The sequence below is a fragment of the Phalangium opilio genome, unplaced genomic scaffold (assembly GCF_054372755.1).
Source record: "Phalangium opilio isolate 3A_F unplaced genomic scaffold, DU_Popi_V2 ptg000056l_1, whole genome shotgun sequence".
Taxonomy (NCBI): domain Eukaryota; kingdom Metazoa; phylum Arthropoda; class Arachnida; order Opiliones; family Phalangiidae; genus Phalangium; species Phalangium opilio.
The window spans coordinates 1,507,582-1,526,601 of record NW_028324175.1 but is presented as its reverse complement, the minus strand read 5'-3'; the positions used below and the strand labels follow the sequence as shown (position 1 = coordinate 1,526,601).

Genomic DNA, 19,020 nt, shown 5'->3' with positions numbered 1-19,020 from the left:
AGGTATTGTGGAAAAACTTTGGCTTTCTACGTTACATTTGAGACCCCACAACACCTCTCCCGGGTTGGCTCGAACCACCAACCTTTCGATTAACAGCTGAACGCGGTAACCATTGTGCCACGGAAGCCCAAAAATTAAATGCTCGTCAGGTATTGTGTAAAAACCTTGACTTTTTACGTCACATCTGAGACCTCACAACACCGCTCCCGGATGGGCTCGAACCACCAACCTATTGGTTAACAGCCGAACGCGCTAACCATTGCGCCACGGAAGCCCAAAAATTAAATGGTCGTCAGGTATTGTTCAAAAACTTTGGCTTTCTACGTTACACTTGAGATCACACAACACCGCTCCCGGGTGGGCTCGAACCACCAACCTATTGGTTAACAGCTGAACGCGCTAACCATTGAGCCACGGAAGCTCAGAAATTAAACGGTTGTCAGGTATTGTGGAAAAATTTTGGCTTTTTACTTCACATCTGAGACCTCACAACACCGCTCCCGGATGGGCTCGAACCACCAACCTTTCGGTTAACAGCCGAACGCGCTAACCATTGCGCCACGGACGCCCAAAACAAAATGGTCGTCAGGTATTGCGGAAAAACTTTGGCTATTTACGTTACATTTGAGATCCAAAAACACCGCTCCCGGGTGGGCTCGAACCACCAAGCTATTGGTTAACAGCCGAACGCGCTAACCATTGAGCCACGAAAGATCAGAAAATAAATGGTTATCACGTATTATGGAAAAAGTTTGACTTTTCACGCTACATCTGAGACCTCTCAACACCTCTCCCGGGTGGGCTTGAACCACCAACCTTTCGATTAACAGCTGAACGCGCTAACCATTGCGCCACGGAAGCCCAAAAATTAAATGCTCGTCAGGTATTGTGGAAAAACTCTGACATTTTACGTTACATCTGAGACGTCACAACACTTCTCCCGGATGGGCTCGAACCACCAACCTATTGGTTAATAGCCGAACGCGCTAACCATTGCGCCACTGAAGCCCAAAAATTAAATTTTCGTCAGGTATTGTGGAAAAACTTTGGCTATTTACGTTACATTTGAGATCCCAAAACACCGCTCCCGGATGGGCTCGAACCACCAACCTTTCGATTAACAGCCGAACGCGCTAACATTGAGCCACGGAAGCCCAAAAATTAAATGTTCGTCAGGACAATAAATAAAAATGTACCTCGATTTTTATTAACATTTTCAAAATCGACGTTTCACGGCCAAAGAAGCATATTTTGAGTATTTCTACACTATTTTCAAATATAACCACTGAAACCATTATTTTTATACTTTTTGCTTTAATTCAAGCAATGTAACGATATTCATTCAAAAAACTGTTAAAATTCAATTTTCAATAAGAAATCGTATTCACGGATTTTGTGTCTTGAAGAAGAAAAACCTGCGATTTTTTCGGTACTTTTTTGAATGCATTTTTTTCTGGAGAAATTTTTGACCGAATTCAGCTTAATTCCAATAAAACACTCATTAAAAGTGATTTCATCTCGATTGAACAATAAATAAAAATGTACCTCGATTTTTAATAACATTTTCAAAATCGACGTAACTCGACCTAAGATATGGCCGTTGCCGAGAGTGCTAGTTAAAAATTCGAATTTAAATTAAGTGAGACAAATTAACCTTCATCTTTATAACCTTGACTTTTTACGTCACATCTGAGACCTCACAACACCGCTCCGGGATGGGGTCGAACCACCAACCTATTGGTTAACAGCCGAACGCGCTAACCATTGAGCCACGGAAGCTCAGAAATTAAATGGTTGTCAGGTATTGTGGAAAACCTTGACTTTCTACGTCACATCTGAGACCTCACAACACCGCTCCCGGATGGGCTCGAACCACCAACCTATTGGTTAACAGCCGAACGCGCTAACCATTGCGCCACGGAAGCCCAAAAGTTAAATGCTCGTCAGGTATTATGTAAAAACCTTGACTTTTTACGTCACATCTGAGACCTCACAACACCGCTCCCGGATGGGGTCGAACGACCAACCTATTGGTTAACAGCCGAACGCGCTAACCATTGCGCCACGGAAGCCCAAAAATTAAATGGTCGTCATTTATTGTGCAAAAACTTTGGCTTTCTACGTTACATTTCAGATCCCACAACACCGCTCTCGGGTGGGCTCGAACCACCAACCTATTGGTTAACAGCCGAACGCGCTAACCATTGCGCCACGGAAGCCCAAAAGTTAAATGCTCGTCAGGTATTGTGTAAAAACCTTGACTTTTTACGTCACATCTGAGACCTCACAACACCGCTCCCGGATGGGCTCGAACCACCAACCTATTGGTTAACAGCCGAACGCGCTAACCATTGCGCCACGGAAGCCCAAAAGTTAAATGCTCGTTAGGTATTGTGTAAAAACCTTGACTTTTTACGTCACATCTGAGACCTCACAACACCGCTCCCGGATGGGCTCGAACCACCAACCTATTGGTTAACAGCCGAACGCGCTAACCATTGCGCAACGGAAGCCCAAAAGTTAAATGCTCGTCAGGTATTATGTAAAAACCTTGACTTTTTACGTCACATCTGAGACCTCACAACACCGCTCCCGGATGGGGTCGAACCACCAACCTATTGGTTAACAGCCGAACGCGCTAACCATTGCGCCACGGAAGCCCAAAAATTAAATGGTCGTCATTTATTGTGCAAAAACTTTGGCTTTCTACGTTACATTTGAGACCCCACAACACCTTTCCCGGGTGGGCTCGAACCACCAACCTTTCGATTAACAGCTGAACGCGCTAACCATTGCGCCACGGGAGCCCAAAAATTAAATGCTCGTCAGGTATTGTGTAAAAACCTTGACTTTTTACGTCACATCTGAGACCTCACAACACCGCTCCCGGATGGGCTCGAACCACCAACCTATTGGTTAACAGCCGAACGCGCTAACCATTGCGCCACGGAAGCCCAAAAATTGAATGGTCGTCAGGTATTGTGGAAAAACTTTGGCTTTTTACTTCACATCTGAGACCTCACAACACCGCTCCCGGATGGGCTCAAACCACCAACCTTTCGGTTAACAGCCGAACGCGCTAACCATTGCGCCACGGACGCCCAAAAAAAAATGGTCGTCAGGTATTGCGGAAAAACTTTGGCTATTTACGTTACATTTGAGATCCAAAAACACCGCTCCCGGGTGGGCTCGAACCACCAATCTATTGGTTAACAGCCGAACGCGCTAACCATTGAGCCACGGAAGCTAAGAAATTAAATGGTTGTCAGGTATTGTGGAAAAACTTTGGCTTTCTACGTTACATTTGAGATCACACAACACCGCTCCCGGGTGGGCTCGAACCACCAACCTATTGGTTAACAGCCGAACGCGCTAACCATTGCGCCACGGAAGCCCAAAAGCTAAATGCTCGTCAGGTGTTGTGCAAAAAACTTGACTTTTTACGTCACATCTGAGACCTCACAACACCGCTCCCGGATGGGCTCGAACCACCAACCTATTGGTTAACAGCCGAACGCGCTAACCATTGCGCCACGGAAGCCCAAAAGTTAAATTCTCGTCAGGTATTGTGTAAAAACCTTGACTTTTTACGTCACATCTGAGACCTCACAACACCGCTCCCGGATGGGCTCGAACCACCAACCTATTGGTTAACAGCCGAACGCGCTAACCATTGAGCCACGGAAGCTCAGAAATTAAATTGTTGTCAGGTATTGTGGAAAAACTTTGGCTTTCTACGTTACATTTGAGACCCCACAACACCTCTCCCGGGTGGGCTCGAACCACCAACCTTTCGATTAACAGCTGAACGCGGTAACCATTGTGCCACGGAAGCCCAAAAATTAAATGCTCGTCAGGTATTGTGTAAAAACCTTGACTTTTTACGTCACATCTGAGACCTCACAACACCGCTCCCGGATGGGCTCGAACCACCAACCTATTGGTTAACAGCCGAACGCGCTAACCATTGCGCCACGGAAGCCCAAAAATTAAATGGTCGTCAGGTATTGTGGAAAAACTTTGGCTTTTTACTTCACATCTGAGACCTCACAACACCGCTCCCGGATGGGCTCAAACCACCAACCTTTCGGTTAACAGCCGAACGCGCTAACCATTGCGCCACGGACGCCCAAAAAAAAATGGTCGTCAGGTATTGCGGAAAAACTTTGGCTATTTACGTTACATTTGAGATCCAAAAACACCGCTCCCGGGTGGGCTCGAACCACCAAGCTATTGGTTAACAGCCGAACTCGCTAACCATTGAGCCACGAAAAATCAGAAAATAAATGGTTATCACGTATTATGGAAAAAGTTTGACTTTTCACGCTACATCTGAGACCTCACAACACCTCTCCCGGGTGGGCTTGAACCACCAACCTTTCGATTAACAGCTGAACGCGCTAACCATTGCGCCACGGAAGCCCAAAAATTAAATGGTCGTCAGGTATTGTGGAAAAACTTTGGCTATTTACGTTAAATTTGAGATCCAAAAACACCGCTCCCGGGTGGGCTCGAACCACCAACCTATTGGTTAACAGCCGAACGCGCTAACCATTGAGCCACGGAAGATAAGAAATTAAATGGTTGTCACGTATTGTGGAAAAGTTTTGACTTTTAACGCTACATCTGAGACCCCACAACACCTCTTCCGGGTGGGCTCGAACCACCAACCTTTCGATTAAGAGCTGGACGCGCTAATTACTGCGCCACGGAAGCCCAAAAATTAAATGTTCGTCAGGTATTGTGGAAAAACTCTGACATTTTACGTAACATCTGAGACGTCACAACACCGCTCCCGGATGGGCTCGAACCACCAACCTTTCGGTTAACAGCCGAACGCGCTAGCCATTGCGCCACGGACACCCAAAAATTAAATGGTTGTCAGGTATTGTTGAAAAGTTACGAATTTTCACGCTACATCTGAGACCCCACAAAACCTCTCTCGTTTGGGCTCGAACCACCAACCTTTCGGTTAACAGCTGAACGCGCTGACCATTGCGCTACTGAAGCCCAAAAATTAAATGTTCGTCAGGTATTGTGGAAAAACTCCGACATTTTACGTTACATCTGAGACGTCACAACACTTCTCCCGAATGGGCTCGAACCACCAACCTATTGGTTAATAGCCGAACGCGCTAACCATTGCGCCACTGAAGCCCAAAAATTAAATTTTCGTCAGGTATTGAGGTAAAACTTTGACTTTTTACTTCACATCTGAGGCCTCACAACACCGCTCCCGGATGGGCTCGAACCACCAACCTTTCGGTTAACAGCCGAACGCGCTAACCATTGCGCCACGGACGCCCAAAAAAAATGGTCGTCAGGTATTGCGGAAAAACTTTGGCTATTTACGTTACATTTGAGATCAAAAACACCGCTCCCGGGTGGGCTCGAACCACCAAGCTATGGGTTAACAGCCGAACGCGCTAACCATTGAGCCACGAAAGATCAGAAAATAAATGGTTGTCACGTATTATGGAAAAAGTTTGACTTTTCACGCTACATCTGAGACCCCACATCACCTCTTCCGGATGGGCTCGAACCACCAACCTTTCGATTAACAGCTGAACGCGCTAACCATTGCGCCACGGAAGCCCAAAAATTAAATGTTCGTCAGGTATTGTGGAAAAACTCTGACATTTTACGTTACATCTGAGACGTCACAACACTTCTCCCGGATGGGCTCGAACCACCAACCTATTGGTTAATAGCCGAACGCGCTAACCATTGCGCCACTGAAGCCCAAAAATTAAATTTTCGTCAGGTATTGAGGTAAAACTTTGACTTTTTACTTCACATCTGAGGCCTCACAACACCGCTCCCGGATGGGCTCGAACCACCAACCTTTCGGTTAACAGCCGAACGCGCTAACCATTCGCCACGGACGCCCAAAAATTAAATGGTCGTCAGGTATTGTTGAAAAACTCTGACATTTTACGTTACATCTGAGACGTCACAACACTTCTCCCGGATAGGCTCGAAAAACCAACCAATTGGTTAACAGCCGAACGCGCTAACCATTGAGCCACAGAAGCTCAGAAATTAAATGGTTGTTAGGTTTTGTGGATAAGTTATGACTTTTTACGTTACATCTGAGACCCTACAACACCTCTCCCAGGTGGGCTCGAACCACCATCCTTTCGGTTAACAGCCGAACGCGCTAACCATTGCGCCAAGGAAGCCCAAAAATGAAATGGTCGTCAGGTATTGTGGAAAAACTTTGGCTATTTACGTTACATTTGAGATCCCAAAACACCGCTCCCGGGTGGGCTCGAACCATCAACCTTTCGATTAACAGCCGAACGCGCTAACATTGAGCCACGGAAGCCCAAAAATAAAATGTTCGTCAGGACAATAAATAAAAATGTACCTCGATTTTTAATTTTCAGCTGTTAACCAAAATGTTGGTGGTTCGAGCCCTCCCGGGAGCGGTGTTGTGACGTCTCAGATGTAACGTAAAATGTCTGAGTTTTTCCACAATACCTGACGAGCATTTAATTTTTGGGCTTCCGTGGCGCAATGGTTAGCGCGTTCAGCTGTTAATCGAAAGGTTGGTGGTTCGAGCCCACCCGGGAGAGGTGTTGTGAGGTCTCAGATGTAGCGTGAAAAGTCAAACTTTTTCCATAATACGTGATAACCATTTATTTTCTGATCTTTCGTGGCTCAATGGTTAGCGCGTTCTGCTGTTAACCAATAGCTTGGTGGTTCGAGCCCACCCGGGAGCGGTGTTTTTGGATCTCAAATGTAACGTAAATAGCCAAAGTTTTTCTACAATACCTGACGACCATTTAATTTTTGGGCTTCCGTGGCGCAATGGTTAGTGCGTTCAGCTGTTAACCGAAAGGTTGGTGGTTCGAGCCCAAACGAGAGAGGATTTGTGGGGTCTCAGATGTAGCGTGAAAAGTCGTAACTTTTCAACAATACCTGACAACCATTTAATTTTTGGGCGTCCGTGGCGCAATGGCTAGCGCGTTCGGCTGTTAACCGAAAGGTTGGTGGTTCGAGCCCATCCGGGAGCGGTGTTGTGACGTCTCAGATGTTACGTAAAATGTCAGAGTTTTTCCACAATACCTGACGAACATTTAATTTTTGGGCTTCCGTGGCGCAGTAATTAGCGCGTCCAGCTCTTAATCGAAAGGTTGGTGGTTTGAGCCCACCCGGAAGAGGTGTTGTGGGGTCTCAGATGTAGCGTTAAAAGTCAAAACTTTTCCACAATACGTGACAAACATTTAATTTCTGATCTTCCGTGGCTCAATGGTTAGCGCGTTCGGCTGTTAACCAATAGGTTGGTGGTTCGAGCCCACCCGGGAGCGGTGTTTTTGGATCTCAAATGTAACGTAAATAGCCAAAGTTTTTCCACAATACCTGACGACCATTTAATTTTTGGGCGTCCGTGGCGAATGGTTAGCGCGTTCGGCTGTTAACCGAAAGGTTGGTGGTTCGAGCGCATCCGGGAGCGCTGTTGTGAGGTCTCAGATGAGAAGTAAAAAGTCAAGGTTTTACCTCAATACCTGACGAAAATTTAATTTTTGGGCTTCAGTGGCGCAATGATCAGCGCGTTCAGCTGTTAACCGAAAGGTTGGTGGTTCGAGCCCATCCGGGAGCGGTGTTGTGAGGTCTCAGATGTGACGTAAAAAGTCAAGGTTTTTACACAATACCTGACGAGCATTTAATTTTTGGGATTCCGTGGCGCAATGGTTAGCGCGTTAAGCTGTTAATCGAAAGGTTGGTGGTTCGAGCCCACCCGGGAGAGGTAATGTGGGGTCTCAAATGTAACGTAGAAAGCCAAAGTTTTTCCACAACACCTGACAACCATTTAATTTCTGAGCTTCCGTGGCTCAATGGTTAGCGCGTTCGGCTGTTAACCAATAGGTTGGTGGTTCGAGCCCATCCGGGAGCGGTGTTGTGAGGTCTCAGATGTGACGTAAATAGTCAAGGTTTTTACACAATACCTGACGAGCATTTAACTTTTGGGCTTCCGTGGCGCAATGGTTAGCGCGTTCGGCTGTTAACCAATAGGTTGGTGGTTCAAGCCCATCCGGGAGCGGTGTTGTGAGGTCTCAGATGTGACGTAAGAAGTCAAGGTTTTTACACAATACCTGACGAGTATTTAACTTTTGGGCTTCCGTGGCGCAATGGTTAGCGCGTTCGGCTGTTAACCAATAGGTTGGTGGTTCGAGCCCATCCGGGAGCGGTGTTGTGAGGTCTCAGATGTGACGTAAAAAGTCAAGTTTTTTGCACAATACCTGACGAGCATTTAGGTTTTGGGCTTCCGTGGCGCAATGGTTAGCGCGTTCGGCTGTTAAGCAATAGGTTGGTGGTTCGAGCCCATCCGGGAGCGGTGTTGTGGGGTCTCAGATGTGACGTAAAAAGTCAAGGTTTTTACACAATACCTGACGAGCATTTAAATTTTGGGCTTCCTTGGCGCAATGGTTAGCGCGTTCGGCTGTTAACCAATAGGTTGGTGGTTCGAGCCCACCCGGGAGCGGTGTTGTGTGATCTCAAATGTAACGTAGAAAGCCAAAATTTTTCCACAATACCTGACGACCATTTAATTTTTGGGCTTCCGTGGCGCAATGGTTAGCACGTTCGGCTGTTAACCAATAGGTTGGTGGTTCGAGCCCATCCGGGAGCGGTGTTGTGAGGTCTCAGATGTGACGTTAAAAGTCAAGGTTTTCCACAATACCTGACAACCATTTAATTTCTGAGCTTCCGTGGCTCAATGGTTAGCGCGTTCGGCTGTTAACCAATAGGTTGGTGGTTCGAGCCCACCCGGGAGCGGTGTTGTGTGATCTCAAATGTAACGTAGAAAGCCGAAGTTTTTCCACAATACCTGACGACCATTTAATTTTTGGGCTTCCTTGGCGCAATGGTTAGCGCGTTCGGCTGTTAACCAATAGGTTGGTGGTTCGAGCCCACCCGGGAGCGGTGTTGTGTGATCTCAAATGTAACGTAAAAAGCCAAAATTTTTCCACAATAACTGACGACCATTTAATTTTTGGGCTTCCGTGGCGCAATGGTTAGCACGTTCGGCTGTTAACCAATAGGTTGGTGGTTCGAGCCCATCCGGGAGCGGTGTTGTGAGGCCTCAGATGTGACGTTAAAAGTCAAGGTTTTCCACAATACCTGACCATTTAATTTCTGAGCTTCCGTGGCTCAATGGTTAGCGCGTTCGGCTGTTGACCAATAGGTTGGTGGTTCGAGCCCACCCGGGAGCGGTGTTGTGGGATCTGAAATGTAACGTAGAAAGCCAAAGTTTTTGCACAATAAATGACGACCATTTAATTTTTGGGCTTCCGTGGCGCAATGGTTAGCGCGTTCGGCTGTTAACCAATAGGTTGGTGGTTCGACCCCATCCGGGAGCGGTGTTGTGAGGTCTCAGATGTGACGTAAAAAGTCAAGGTTTTTACATAATACCTGACGAGCATTTAACTTTTGGGCTTCCGTGGCGCAATGGTTAGCGCGCTCGGCTGTTAACCAATAGGTTGGTGGTTCGAGCCCACCCGGGAGCGGTGTTGTGTGATCTCAAATGTAACGTAGAAAGCCAAAGTTTTTCCACAATACCTGACGACCATTTAATTTTTGGGCTTCCGTGGCGCAATGGTTAGCGCGTTCAGCTGCTATTCAAAAGACTGGTGGTTTGAGCTCTCCCGGGAGCGGTGTTGTGACGTCTCAAATGTAACATAAAATGTCAGAGTTTTTCCACAATACCTGTCGAACATTGAATTTTTGGGCTTCCATGGCGCAATGGTTAGCGCGTTCAGCTGTTAATCAAGAGGTTGGTGGTACGAGCCCACCCGGGAGAGGTGTTGTGGGGTCTCATATGTAGCGTAAAAAGTCAAAACTTTTCCACAATACGTGACAACCATTTAATTTCTGGGCTTCCGTGGCTCAATGATTAGCGCGTTCGGCTGTTAACCAATAGGTTTGTGGTTCGAGCCCATCCGGGATGCGGTGTTGTGAGGTCTCAGATGTAACGTAAAATGTCTGAGTTTTTCACAATACCTGACGAACATTTAATTTTTGGGCTTCCGTGGCGCAATGATTAGCGCGTTCAGCTGTTAATCGAAAGGTTGAAGATTCGAGCCCACCCGGGAGAGGTGTTGTGTGGTCTCATATGTAGCGTAAAAAGTCAAAACTTATCTACAATACGTGACAATCATTTAATTTCTGAGCTTCCGTGGCTCAATGGTTAGCGCGTTCGGCTGTTAACCAATAGGTTGGTGGTTCGAGCTCATCCGGGAGCGGTGTTGTGAGGTCTCAGATGTGACGTAGAAAGCCAAAGTTTTTCCACAATACCTGACGACCATTTAATTTTTGGGCTTCCGTGGCTCAATGGTTAGCGTGTTCGGCTGTTAACCAATAGATTGGTGGTTCGAGCCCATCCGGGAGCGGTGTTGTGTGATCTCAAATGTAACGTAGAAAGCCAAAGTTTTTGCACAATAAATGACGACCATTTAATTTTTGGGCTTCCGTGGCGCAATGGTTAGCGCGTTCGGCTGCTAACCAATAGGTTGGTGGTTCGACCCCATCCGGGAGCGGTGTTGTGAGGTCTCAGATTTGACGTAAAAAATCAAGGTTTTTACACAATACCTGACGAGCATTTAACTTTTGGGCTTCCGTGGCGCAATGGTTAGCGCGTTCGGCTGTTAACCAATAGGTTGGTGGTTCGAGCCCATCCGGGAGCGGTGTTGTGAGGTCTCAGATGTGACGTAGAAAGCCAAAGTTTTTCCACAATACCTGACGACCATTTAATTTTTGGGCTTCCGTGGCTCAATGGTTAGCGTGTTCGGCTGTTAACCAATAGATTGGTGGTTCGAGCCCATCCGGGAGCGGTGTTGTGTGATCTCAAATGTAACGTAGAAAGCCAAAGTTTTTGCACAATAAATGACGACCATTTAATTTTTGGGCTTCCGTGGCGCAATGGTTAGCGCGTTCGGCTGCTAACCAATAGGTTGGTGGTTCGACCCCATCCGGGAGCGGTGTTGTGAGGTCTCAGATTTGACGTAAAAAATCAAGGTTTTTACACAATACCTGACGAGCATTTAACTTTTGGGCTTCCGTGGCGCAATGGTTAGCGCGTTCGGCTGTTAACCAATAGGTTGGTGGTTCGAGCCCACCCGGGAGCGGTGTTGTGTGATCTCAAATGTAACGTAAAAAGCCAAAATTTTTCCACAATAACTGACGACCATTTAATTTTTGGGCTTCCGTGGCGCAATGGTTAGCACGTTCGGCTGTTAACCAATAGGTTGGTGGTTCGAGCCCATCCGGGAGCGGTGTTGTGAGGCCTCAGATGTGACGTTAAAAGTCAAGGTTTTCCACAATACCTGACCATTTAATTTCTGAGCTTCCGTGGCTCAATGGTTAGCGCGTTCGGCTGTTGACCAATAGGTTGGTGGTTCGAGCCCACCCGGGAGCGGTGTTGTGGGATCTGAAATGTAACGTAGAAAGCCAAAGTTTTTGCACAATAAATGACGACCATTTAATTTTTGGGCTTCCGTGGCGCAATGGTTAGCGCGTTCGGCTGTTAACCAATAGGTTGGTGGTTCGACCCCATCCGGGAGCGGTGTTGTGAGGTCTCAGATGTGACGTAAAAAGTCAAGGTTTTTACATAATACCTGACGAGCATTTAACTTTTGGGCTTCCGTGGCGCAATGGTTAGCGCGCTCGGCTGTTAACCAATAGGTTGGTGGTTCGAGCCCACCCGGGAGCGGTGTTGTGTGATCTCAAATGTAACGTAGAAAGCCAAAGTTTTTCCACAATACCTGACGACCATTTAATTTTTGGGCTTCCGTGGCGCAATGGTTAGCGCGTTCAGCTGCTATTCAAAAGACTGGTGGTTTGAGCTCTCCCGGGAGCGGTGTTGTGACGTCTCAAATGTAACATAAAATGTCAGAGTTTTTCCACAATACCTGTCGAACATTGAATTTTTGGGCTTCCGTGGCGCAATGGTTAGCGCGTTCAGCTGTTAATCAAGAGGTTGGTGGTACGAGCCCACCCGGGAGAGGTGTTGTGGGGTCTCATATGTAGCGTAAAAAGTCAAAACTTTTCCACAATACGTGACAACCATTTAATTTCTGGGCTTCCGTGGCTCAATGATTAGCGCGTTCGGCTGTTAACCAATAGGTTTGTGGTTCGAGCCCATCCGGGATGCGGTGTTGTGAGGTCTCAGATGTAACGTAAAATGTCTGAGTTTTTCACAATACCTGACGAACATTTAATTTTTGGGCTTCCGTGGAGCAATGATTAGCGCGTTCAGCTGTTAATCGAAAGGTTGAAGGTTCGAGCCCACCCGGGAGAGGTGTTGTGTGGTCTCATATGTAGCGTAAAAAGTCAAAACTTATCTACAATACGTGACAATCATTTAATTTCTGAGCTTCCGTGGCTCAATGGTTAGCGCGTTCGGCTGTTAACCAATAGGTTGGTGGTTCGAGCTCATCCGGGAGCGGTGTTGTGAGGTCTCAGATGTGACGTAGAAAGCCAAAGTTTTTCCACAATACCTGACGACCATTTAATTTTTGGGCTTCCGTGGCTCAATGGTTAGCGTGTTCGGCTGTTAACCAATAGATTGGTGGTTCGAGCCCATCCGGGAGCGGTGTTGTGTGATCTCAAATGTAACGTAGAAAGCCAAAGTTTTTGCACAATAAATGACGACCATTTAATTTTTGGGCTTCCGTGGCGCAATGGTTAGCGCGTTCGGCTGCTAACCAATAGGTTGGTGGTTCGACCCCATCCGGGAGCGGTGTTGTGAGGTCTCAGATTTGACGTAAAAAATCAAGGTTTTTACACAATACCTGACGAGCATTTAACTTTTGGGCTTCCGTGGCGCAATGGTTAGCGCGTTCGGCTGTTAACCAATAGGTTGGTGGTTCGAGCCCATCCGGGAGCGGTGTTGTGAGGTCTCAGATGTGACGTAAAAAGTCAAGGTTTTTACACAATACCTGACGAGCATTTAGCTTTTGGGCTTCCGTGGCGCAATGTTTAGCGCGTTCGGCTGTTAACCAATAGGTTGGTGGTTCGAGCCCATCCGGGAGCGGTGTTGTGAGGTCTCAGATGTGACGTAAAAAGTCAAGGTTTTTACACAATACCTGACGAGCATTAAACTTTTGGGCTTCCTTGGCGCAATGGTTAGCGCGTTCGGCTGTTACCCAATAGGTTGGTGGTTCGAGCCCATCCGGGAGCGGTGTTGTGAGGTCTCAGATGTGACGTAATAAGTCAAGGTTTTTACACAATACCTGACGAGTATTTAACTTTTGGGCTTCCGTGGCGCAATGGTTAGCGCGTTCGGCTGTTAACCAATAGGTTGGTGGTTCGAGCCCATCCGGGAGCGGTGTTGTGAGGTCTCAGATGTGACGTAAAAAGTCAAGGTTTTTACACAATACCTGACGAGCATTTAATTTTTGGGATTCCGTGGCGCAATGGTTAGCGCGTTCAGCTGTTAATCGAAAGGTTGGTGGTTCGAGCCCACCCGGGAGAGGTGTTGTGGGGTCTCAAATGTAACGTAGAAAGCCAAAGTTTTTCCACAACACCTGACAACCATTTAATTTCTGAGCTTCCGTGGCTCAATGGTTAGCGCGTTCGGCTGTTAACCAATAGGTTGGTGGTTCGAGCCCATCCGGGAGCGGTGTTGTGAGGTCTCAGATGTGACGTAAAAAGTCAAGGTTTTTACACAATACCTGACAAGCATTTAACTTTTGGGCTTCCGTGGCGCAATGGTTAGCGCGTTCGGCTGTTAACCAATAGGTTGGTGGTTCGAGCCCATCCGGGAGCGGTGTTGTGAGGTCTCAGATGTGACGTAAAAAGTCAAGTTTTTTGCACAATACCTGACGAGCATTTAGGTTTTGGGCTTCCGTGGCGCAATGGTTAGCGCGTTCGGCTGTTAAGCAATAGGTTGGTGGTTCGAGCCCATCCGGGAGCGGTGTTGTGAGGTCTCAGATGTGACGTAATAAGTCAAGGTTTTTACACAATACCTGACGAGTATTTAACTTTTGGGCTTCCGTGGCGCAATGGTTAGCGCGTTCGGCTGTTAACCAATTGGTTGGTGGTTCGAGCCCATCCGGGAGCGGTGTTGTGAGGTCTCAGATGTGACGTAAAAAGTCAAGGTTTTTACACAATACCTGACGAGCATTTAATTTTTGGGATTCCGTGGCGCAATGGTTAGCGCGTTCAGCTGTTAATCGAAAGGTTGGTGGTTCGAGCCCACCCGGGAGAGGTAATGTGGGGTCTCAAATGTAACGTAGAAAGCCAAAGTTTTTCCACAACACCTGACAACCATTTAATTTCTGAGCTTCCGTGGCTCAATGGTTAGCGCGTTCGGCTGTTAACCAATAGGTTGGTGGTTCGAGCCCATCCGGGAGCGGTGTTGTGAGGTCTCAGATGTGACGTAAATAGTCAAGGTTTTTACACAATACCTGACGAGCATTTAACTTTTGGGCTTCCGTGGCGCAATGGTTAGCGCGTTCGGCTGTTAACCAATAGGTTGGTGGTTCAAGCCCATCCGGGAGCGGTGTTGTGAGGTCTCAGATGTGACGTAAGAAGTCAAGGTTTTTACACAATACCTGACGAGTATTTAACTTTTGGGCTTCCGTGGCGCAATGGTTAGCGCGTTCGGCTGTTAACCAATAGGTTGGTGGTTCGAGCCCATCCGGGAGCGGTGTTGTGAGGTCTCAGATGTGACGTAAAAAGTCAAGTTTTTTGCACAATACCTGACGAGCATTTAGGTTTTGGGCTTCCGTGGCGCAATGGTTAGCGCGTTCGGCTGTTAAGCAATAGGTTGGTGGTTCGAGCCCATCCGGGAGCGGTGTTGTGGGGTCTCAGATGTGACGTAAAAAGTCAAGGTTTTTACACAATACCTGACGAGCATTTAAATTTTGGGCTTCCTTGGCGCAATGGTTAGCGCGTTCGGCTGTTAACCAATAGGTTGGTGGTTCGAGCCCACCCGGGAGCGGTGTTGTGTGATCTCAAATGTAACGTAGAAAGCCAAAATTTTTCCACAATACCTGACGACCATTTAATTTTTGGGCTTCCGTGGCGCAATGGTTAGCACGTTCGGCTGTTAACCAATAGGTTGGTGGTTCGAGCCCATCCGGGAGCGGTGTTGTGAGGTCTCAGATGTGACGTTAAAAGTCAAGGTATTCCACAATACCTGACAACCATTTAATTTCTGAGCTTCCGTGGCTCAATGGTTAGCGCGTTCGGCTGTTAACCAATAGGTTGGTGGTTCGAGCCCACCCGGGAGCGGTGTTGTGTGATCTCAAATGTAACGTAGAAAGCCGAAGTTTTTCCACAATACCTGACGACCATTTAATTTTTGGGCTTCCTTGGCGCAATGGTTAGCACGTTCGGCTGTTAACCAATAGGTTGGTGGTTCGAGCCCATCCGGGAGCGGTGTTGTGAGGTCTCAGATGTGACGTTAAAAGTCAAGGTTTTCCACAATACCTGACAACCATTTAATTTCTGAGCTTCCGTGGCTCAATGGTTAGCGCGTTCGGCTGTTAACCAATAGGTTGGTGGTTCGAGCTCATCCGGGAGCGGTGTTGTGAGGTCTCAGATGTGACGTAGAAAGCCAAAGTTTTTCCACAATACCTGACGACCATTTAATTTTTGGGCTTCCGTGGCTCAATGGTTAGCGTGTTCGGCTGTTAACCAATAGATTGGTGGTTCGAGCCCATCCGGGAGCGGTGTTGTGTGATCTCAAATGTAACGTAGAAAGCCAAAGTTTTTGCACAATAAATGACGACCATTTAATTTTTGGGCTTCCGTGGCGCAATGGTTAGCGCGTTCGGCTGCTAACCAATAGGTTGGTGGTTCGACCCCATCCGGGAGCGGTGTTGTGAGGTCTCAGATTTGACGTAAAAAATCAAGGTTTTTACACAATACCTGACGAGCATTTAACTTTTGGGCTTCCGTGGCGCAATGGTTAGCGCGTTCGGTTGTTAACCAATAGGTTGGTGGTTCGAGCCCATCCGGGAGCGGTGTTGTGAGGTCTCAGATGTGACGTAAAAAGTCAAGGTTTTTACACAATACCTGACGAGCATTTAACATTTGGGCTTCCGTGGCGCAATGTTTAGCGCGTTCGGCTGTTAACCAATAGGTTGGTGGTTCGAGCCCATCCGGGAGCGGTGTTGTGAGGTCTCAGATGTGACGTAAAAAGTCAAGGTTTTTACACAATACCTGACGAGCATTTAGCTTTTGGGCTTCCGTGGCGCAATGTTTAGCGCGTTCGGCTGTTAACCAATAGGTTGGTGGTTCGAGCCCATCCGGGAGCGGTGTTGTGAGGTCTCAGATGTGACGTAAAAAGTCAAGGTTTTTACACAATACCTGACGAGCATTAAACTTTTGGGCTTCCTTGGCGCAATGGTTAGCGCGTTCGGCTGTTACCCAATAGGTTGGTGGTTCGAGTCCATCCGGGAGCGGTGTTGTGAGGTCTCAGATGTGACGTAATAAGTCAAGGTTTTTACACAATACCTGACGAGTATTTAACTTTTGGGCTTCCGTGGCGCAATGGTTAGCGCGTTCGGCTGTTAACCAATAGGTTGGTGGTTCGAGCCCATCCGGGAGCGGTGATGTGAGGTCTCAGATGAGACGTAAAAAGTCAAGGTTTTTACACAATACCTGACGAGCATTTAATTTTTGGGATTCCGTGGCGCAATGGTTAGCGCGTTCAGCTGTTAATCGAAAGGTTGGTGGTTCGAGCCCACCCGGGAGAGGTGTTGTGGGGTCTCAAATGTAACGTAGAAAGCCAAAGTTTTTCCACAACACCTGACAACCATTTAATTTCTGAGCTTCCGTGGCTCAATGGTTAGCGCGTTCGGCTGTTAACCAATAGGTTGGTGGTTCGAGCCCACCCGGGAGCGGTGTTGTGTGATCTCAAATGTAACGTAGAAAGCCAAAATTTTTCCACAATACCTGACGACCATTTAATTTTTGGGCTTCCGTGGCGCAATGGTTAGCACGTTCGGCTGTTAACCAATAGGTTGGTGGTTCGAGCCCATCCGGGAGCGGTGTTGTGAGGTCTCAGATGTGACGTTAAAAGTCAAGGTTTTCCACAATACCTGACAACCATTTAATTTCTGAGCTTCCGTGGCTCAATGGTTAGCGCGTTCGGCTGTTAACCAATAGGTTGGTGGTTCGAGCCCACCCGGGAGCGGTGTTGTGTGATCTCAAATGTAACGTAGAAAGCCGAAGTTTTTCCACAATACCTGACGACCATTTAATTTTTGGGCTTCCTTGGCGCAATGGTTAGCGCGTTCGGCTGTTAACCAATAGGTTGGTGGTTCGAGCCCACCCGGGAGCGGTGTTGTGTGGTCTCATATGTAGCGTAAAAAGTCAAAACTTATCTACAATACGTGACAATCATTTAATTCCTGAGCTTCCGTGGCTCAATGGTTAGCGCGTTCGGCTGTTAACCAATAGGTTGGTGGTTCGAGCTCATCCGGGAGCGGTGTTGTGAGGTCTCAGATGTGACGTAGAAAGCCAAAGTTTTTCCACAATACCTGACGACCATTTAATTTTTGGGCTTCCGTGGCTCAATGGTTAGCGTGTTCGGCTGTTAACCAATAGATTGGTGGTTCGAGCCCATCCGGGAGCGGTGTTGTGTGATCTCAAATGTAACGTAGAAAGCCAAAGTTTTTGCACAATAAATGACGACCATTTAATTTTTGGGCTTCCGTGGCGCAATGGTTAGCGCGTTCGGCTGCTAACCAATAGGTTGGTGGTTCGACCCCATCCGGGAGCGGTGTTGTGAGGTCTCAGATTTGACGTAAAAAATCAAGGTTTTTACACAATACCTGACGAGCATTTAACTTTTGGGCTTCCGTGGCGCAATGGTTAGCGCGTTCGGCTGTTAACCAATAGGTTGGTGGTTCGAGCCCATCCGGGAGCGGTGTTGTGAGGTCTCAGATGTGACGTAAAAAGTCAAGGTTTTTACACAATACCTGACGAGCATTTAACATTTGGGCTTCCGTGGCGCAATGTTTAGCGCGTTCGGCTGTTAACCAATAGGTTGGTGGTTCGAGCCCATCCGGGAGCGGTGTTGTGAGGTCTCAGATGTGACGTAAAAAGTCAAGGTTTTTACACAATACCTGACGAGCATTTAGCTTTTGGGCTTCCGTGGCGCAATGTTTAGCGCGTTCGGCTGTTAACCAATAGGTTGGTGGTTCGAGCCCATCCGGGAGCGGTGTTGTGAGGTCTCAGATGTGACGTAAAAAGTCAAGGTTTTTACACAATACCTGACGAGCATTAAACTTTTGGGCTTCCTTGGCGCAATGGTTAGCGCGTTCGGCTGTTACCCAATAGGTTGGTGGTTCGAGCCCATCCGGGAGCGGTGTTGTGAGGTCTCAGATGTGACGTAATAAGTCAAGGTTTTTACACAATACCTGACGAGTATTTAACTTTTGGGCTTCCGTGGCGCAATGGTTAGCGCGTTCGGCTGTTAACCAATAGGTTGGTGGTTCGAGCCCATCCGGGAGCGGTGATGTGAGGTCTCAGATGTGACGTAAAAAGTCAAGGTTTTTACACAATACCTGACGAGCATTTAATTTTTGGGATTCCGTGGCGCAATGGTTAGCGCGTTCAGCTGTTAATCGAAAGGTTGGTGGTTCGAGCCCACCCGGGAGAGGTGTTGTGGGGTCTCAAATGTAACGTAGAAAGCCAAAGTTTTTCCACAACACCTGACAACCATTTAATTTCTGAGCTTCCGTGGCTCAATGGTTAGCGCGTTCGGCTGTTAACCAATAGGTTGGTGGTTCGAGCCCATCCGGGAGCGGTGTTGTGAGGTCTCAGATGTGACGTAAAAAGTCAAGGTTTTTACACAATACCTGACAAGCATTTAACTTTTGGGCTTCCGTGGCGCAATGGTTAGCGCGTTCGGCTGTTAACCAATAGGTTGGTGGTTCGAGCCCATCCGGGAGCGGTGTTGTGAGGTCTCAGATGTGACGTAAAAAGTCAAGTTTTTTGCACAATACCTGACGAGCATTTAGGTTTTGGGCTTCCGTGGCGCAATGGTTAGCGCGTTCGGCT

At 47.5% G+C, this 19,020-nt stretch overlaps 5 non-coding genes across 5 annotated transcripts; all 5 read left to right on the top strand.

The window, feature by feature from the left end:
* The first annotated feature begins 10,468 nt into the window (after positions 1–10,468).
* TRNAS-GCU (transfer RNA serine (anticodon GCU)) lies at positions 10,469–10,541 on the top strand. The gene has a single exon. It is a non-coding gene; the product is annotated as a tRNA-Ser (tRNA).
* Positions 10,542–10,909: 368 nt separating this feature from the next.
* On the top strand, positions 10,910–10,982 carry TRNAS-GCU (transfer RNA serine (anticodon GCU)). Its single transcript has one exon. It is a non-coding gene; the product is annotated as a tRNA-Ser (tRNA).
* Positions 10,983–12,669: 1,687 nt separating this feature from the next.
* TRNAS-GCU (transfer RNA serine (anticodon GCU)) lies at positions 12,670–12,742 on the top strand. Its single transcript has one exon. It is a non-coding gene; the product is annotated as a tRNA-Ser (tRNA).
* Positions 12,743–15,754: 3,012 nt separating this feature from the next.
* Positions 15,755–15,827, top strand: TRNAS-GCU (transfer RNA serine (anticodon GCU)). Its single transcript has one exon. It is a non-coding gene; the product is annotated as a tRNA-Ser (tRNA).
* A 1,837-nt stretch (positions 15,828–17,664) lies between these two features.
* On the top strand, positions 17,665–17,737 carry TRNAS-GCU (transfer RNA serine (anticodon GCU)). The gene has a single exon. It is a non-coding gene; the product is annotated as a tRNA-Ser (tRNA).
* Positions 17,738–19,020: the final 1,283 nt, after the last annotated feature.